Genomic DNA, 6,000 nt, shown 5'->3' with positions numbered 1-6,000 from the left:
GTATTTAACCAATGAAACAGCAAAGTGTCTGACTTGGGAGGAAACTGTGACCATGTGTAGATGTGTTAACAGACAGAATAAGATACCCTAAGACATCTGTGCTACATTTGATGAGCAACTTAAAATGTTTTCAAGGATACTTTTGACTCTATGTGATTTTTGTCTTATGATATGTTTTCAAAAACTAACTCCAAAATAAGACTTAATTTAAAAATGTATCATAACCTGGTATAAGGAAGAAAGTGAAAGCTCAACTGACTAGCCCCCCAAAAATGAATAGAGATTGACCTAAGTGGAGGGAGGAAGAGATGGTATTTCAGACAGAGGGAACAGTGTATGCAAAGGCATGGAGGCAAGAAGGTGGCCAGAAGCTACAGGAGCCTGGCTTCTCAAAGGAATGTTCTCTGGAACATTCTCAGGCACTCATTAAAGTGCAGATTCTCCTCAGCTGGGCTGGGTGGCTCCTAAGATTCTGCATGTTAACGAGCTCCCAGGGTCACAGATGCTGCATTCTGGGAGCCTCACGTTGATGACAAGAAGATGAAGGAGATACACTGAAAAGGTAGCAAGAAAAAAAGGCAGGGTCATTTGCTGAGGTCAAGTTAGGGAGGGCCTTGAAATGCAGAGCATGTTGTTGGACTTGTGATAAGTTATTACTCTTAAAATGATCAGGCAGAGGAGTAATGTGAAGTATTAGCATGAAAGTGTTTGTTAGGAATATGGTCTGACAGAGCTATTCAGGGACTGAGCTGGAAAAAAACATTTTGAGTTAATTAATATAGAAGGTTGAAAACTGCACTCAAGGAGAAAAATTCCACTAAAGAGGGCAAAAAATTCACCACTTAATGAGATTTCATTGTAACTTTATGTTCAAAGGCCCTAAAATAGGTGGTAACCTATTTCTTAATCAATGTCCCTGAACAAACAGAATAATCTCTCTCCAAAGTTTGAAAAAACATTGTTTTTATATATTAGAAATACTGAATCGCTTTTTCAGAAAGCACTTCCAAGAAACACCATGATGGGCAAATATTTATACACCAGCTGACTTAAAACCTAAAACTTTATCCTTAGGAAAAGACAGCATTTACAAAACTAACCATAATGGCAGAGAAATTTCATGTTAAATATAGATTACTTCTTAATCCTATCTTCTATGCCAAGAAAAACGCAGGTAGGAAGAAAAAAGTACAAGACCAAAATCAAATTTTTGTCATGATCTTGCTACCAACTGCCTGGCAGAACTGCTTTTTTAGAAGCTGATCAGTGCTTCCAGGTGCATTGTTTGGGCCCAGCTCTAGATAAAGATAAACATTCAGGCTTCCGGGGACTGGAATCACAAGAGTGACTAGCAAAGTTCATAGGAACTGAAAGACCCTGGTGCCAATTAAAAACCATACATCCCATCACAGCAAGGAGGGAAGCTATTGAATAATTGAATAATCTCAAGCCATTCCAAAGGAGAATAAACAGATGATGGCCTGATCCCGTGGAGACCAGAGGGAGCTGTGTGCATTACCGTGCTCTATATTCTCCTCATACTTTGATTAATTATCCAGCTGTGCAACTGTCATTATCAAGGATATCTCTGAATCATGTGGCTCCGACAGTAACCAAATCTGGCTGTTCCTTTCATTTTTTTTTTTTTTTTTCACATGGGTAAGCACCCTGCTGTTTGGAAGAGAGTTACCTAGTATGTCACTTGAAACAAGCAAATGCTCCATTCACCGCAGACAACAATGGGTCAGTCGTTAGACTATTTTTCACAGCACTGTTGATAGGTTTGTACAGAGGTACCCCTGGTAGAGGAGAGAAATATGCCCTCCTACAAATTGATCTTCCCCTGGAAAAGGCTGAGAAATACCAAGCTTGAGAGGCGAATGAGTGTCATTTTAAAAATCTTATTTGCTTGCTTGTTTCTTTATTTGTACTAGAAACCTGCCCCCCCACCCCCATCCCATCATTCCAAAAGTGACTTGAACCTGTGGTCCAGGATTAAGAGGATATTTCTCTAAAGACTATTTTAATTTTCAAAGGATCCAGGGCTTAAGCCAAAGAAACCCATTTGAAATTACAGAATTCCTATCTCTTTCAGTCAGTCATGGGAGGAAAGCCAGACATGGGAAAGGAGAGAGGAGGCTCTTAAAATAAAGTCACATCAGTAGCTGCCCATCCCACCCTCTCTTGGTAGCTATGACCAAGGTGACCATGGAATCTTGAGTGAGTCAGTTCATTGTTCTGTGTCCAAGTCTATCCACTGGTTAAATCTGGATAACAATGCATGTCTTCCCTACTTCCAGGGAGGCAGCACAATAGTAGAGACTATTCCATCTCCAACATTCCATCTCTTCCCTATATTTCCCAGTCCTCTCGTGGTTAAGGAAGACCATGTGACTAGTCCTGACCAATGAAATGCGAGCAGAGTGATGTGAATCACATCCAGGCAAACGTCATAACCTTCTCTCTTCTCCTGCTCATGCAGCTACAGACAGAGGCCCTCCAGCCGGGGTCCCTATGTCAACATGTGGAACCAGGACCCCCTGCCGGTTTATCCTGTAGAGATATCATGAGCAAGAACTGAACCTTTGTTTGGTTGACCCTCCCTTCTCATCTCTCAGGGGAAACGTTATTCCTCTTTCAAAGCCAATCTCAAATGCCACTTCTTCCATGGAACCTCTCCAGACAGGAATTCCCACAGCACTCTGAATGCCTATTTTTTTAAATATTTACCTCATTTTGCCTAATATTACTGAAAATCTGCAAAGTTCAGGCTCTGTGGCCAAACGTACCAGAATGTAAATCTCAGCTCCAGCATACATAGCTGTTTAGACTTAGGTAAATTATTGAACCTCCCTAAACCTCAGTTTTCCCACCTGTAAAATGGGGTTAACAAGAGGTGTCATGAGAGGTAAATGAGATAGAGGTAAAGAGCTTGGCACAAGGTTTGAGGTGTAGGAAGACACGCATGAACCATTCAGCTTATTATTCCTATGAGCTGGTCCTACAACCTTACAAGACTGCAAGAGCCTTAAATATGGAGATGATACGCTCATCGACTTTCTGTCTTCTGCAGTACCTGGAACAGGGTCTCACACACACACACACACACACAACAAGTATACCCAGGAAATGTGAGGAATGAACTTTTTTAAAAGAACAAAATAAATCACTGAAATGATAAAAATTCTTTAAGAAACAAAAAGGAAGAATAATAAGAAAGCAAAAAAAAAACAGACAACAGACAAATTTTAAATAAACTACGTTGATTGGGGAAATGTAGAGAGATGGAATCTACGTTGACAGGTGGCCGTTTTCAGAGATGACCTCAGGTACAGAAAACTGAGGTCATCATACGCCTCCATGTAGAGCACATCATCTTTATTCATCTGGGTTTTATAATGTTTCAATGAAATGTTTACATTTTAAAACCCTTTGAGGGCATATAAGATATTAGACATACGGGTGCTCTGACTTCAGAAGAAATCCCTCGGTATATTGCTGAGTAAAGTGAAAAATAATAGTAAACAAAAATAAAACAGTTCATTAAAAATAAAGGCACAAAACAGTGGCCTTGGGAAATAGGCCAGGTGTTGTTACGCTTATAAATGTCTTTTAAGTGCGTAGATGTGTTCTTCTTATTGGAACAACTAGTTTCCACCTTCCTGAAACTTCCTTCACAAACTGGTCCTCACAAAAGAAAGGTTTTCGCTCCTCTACATTTTTAAGCAACAGCGACATCATGTGGCCACTCTGGGAGCTAACCAGTCTTCGCTCCCAGCTATGAATTTCCCCAGGGAGACATCAATTCGGTTCTGCCTTCCCTTCCGAATAAACTCATTCAAAAATCATTCAGCGAATGGCATGTAGATTCCCATGCTTAGGACAGGCACAATGGTCTGCATCTCTACATAGTCTTATCTAGGGGATCATCCCGTCCCTAAACTCTTAGCCAGGCACAGCCTATTCAGAGACTAACCTAGTCCCACAGCAACCAAATCAAGTTGGTTTGACAAAAAAAAACACTGAAACGTTACTAGGGATGAATACATTCTATACGCTCACTCTTGTTTCTGCAGCCTCTGCCTGTCACTAGTAGATGCGCATCCATTCATTCAACAGATATTTACTGAGCAACTACTGTGTACCAGGCGCTGCTGTAGGTGCTTCAGAGTTTACAGTGAACAAAACAAAGTTCTTTCTGTCATGAAGCTTCCATTCTAGTTGGAGCTTCCATTCTTGCTGGAGCAGTCAGGCAATAAAGTAAAGAGGGGAGTAAGTGTCATGGAGAAGTGGAGGTGCTACTCTGTGCTGGGTGCTCAGGGACCGCCTGACGCATATGGCGACAGCTGAGCACAGACCTCAAGAAAGTGAGGGAGCCAGGTGTGTGGTTAGGAGGAGAAGACTGCTAGAAAACTGAACTTGAACTTGGGAGAGAGGGAAGGAGGGATCCAGGGAGGAGGACAGGAAGGGAGGAAGGATGAACGTGTGCAGCACTGGACAAGGAATGAGAAGTCCTACGTTCTTACTCTGACTCTTTCATAAGCAGCTGAGAAAACTCAGGCTTTCCTTCCCCTCTCTGAACCTCAGTTTCTCTACTCTAAAGTGAAGAACTTAGATTAGATAGTCCCTAAAGTTCCAGTCAATTTTAAGACTCTCTATCATGAAAAGTCAGAGATTGTAACCTTTAATGGCATTTTGCGTGTGTGTGCGCGTGCTCGCCTGTGTGTGATTAATTTCCCAAAGCAATTCCAGGCATTTGTGTTTCTCTCAAGAGTGATTACACACAAAAACCCCCACTATTTGCTTACTAGTTAAAAGAAATTGATCTGGAGTCTATGGGTTTAAAGATTGGTTGGTCTCACAGTAAGATGTACACTTCCGGAGATTCGTCATTATGTGCCCAAACACAGTAATTGCTAAAGGATCATGCACTGTAATTTGGCCCTAATAACCATTCAGGTTGGGGTAAAGTGAGCAGTTAGCTACAAGATATCAGCACCTGTTAAGTACATGACATTTTACCGAGAAATGAATTCCTATTTCGGCAATCCTCTAGTTTGATGGTTTTAGCTGTATTAATGCCTGAAGTTCTCTAGTAATACAATGACAGATACCTACAATACAATACATACACACCATACAATAAACGCAGCCACAGAAAGTATAAAAGCAGGGTAAATGGGCTCCAGATTTAAAATGGTTCCTTGGTTATATTTTCTCCAACTTCCATCAACACTGTCACATGTGGCACCAAGTACAGAGGACAGGATGGATCCCGTGTTGGACCAGCATCAAAGGGCTTGTCATCAAGATTTCAGGAATCAGCAAAGGCCCATCTGCCCACAAATATCTTCTTCATTAAACCATCATTTTACCATAGTGTCACCAGTACAGGTTCATTCTTTGGTCTGTTATTATTTCTAGAGTATTCCTTTTAAAATGAAATGATGTTCCTAGAGGGCACTGCCCATTCCACTTCAAACTGTCCCAAATGCTTTGGGAAGAATAAGCAAGATCAGGGGAGAGACACGGAGGTGCAGCCTTGGACAGAAGTGCTAATGTGGGAAGGGAGGACAGGATCCACAAGCAATGCAGGAGGGGATAAATGTAAGAAAAAGTGAGTCCCACGAGGTGCGTTTCTGCTCTGTATGCCAGGATCTGTAGCTAGAATGTCTACTTCTCATGCACGGGAGACCCCGCTGATGTTATCTTTACAGATGAGGAAACTGAGGCTTGCCTAAAATCTCACAGTTAGCTGTGGAGCTGGGGTTCCATCTCAAGTTCACAGACTCCCCACTGTGCCAGGGCACTGGACCCCTCAAAGAGGAGGAAATACTGAGAAGGAAGAGGGTGAGAGGGGGGCTAAGAAAATGGAGAGCTTGACCAATCTGCCATTCTGTCCTGGATCAGCCCTGCCTCCCGCCCCATGCCTGAGCAGCAGAGAGCTGTGGGCAGGCACCTCTGAGGCAGCCATGCATAGTGCTAAACAGGGTGGCCTGT

The sequence above is a fragment of the Delphinus delphis genome, chromosome 13, assembly GCF_949987515.2.
Source record: "Delphinus delphis chromosome 13, mDelDel1.2, whole genome shotgun sequence".
Classification (NCBI taxonomy): domain Eukaryota; kingdom Metazoa; phylum Chordata; class Mammalia; order Artiodactyla; family Delphinidae; genus Delphinus; species Delphinus delphis.
The sequence above is the reverse complement of the archived record's forward strand: the minus strand, read 5'-3'. Positions refer to the sequence as shown.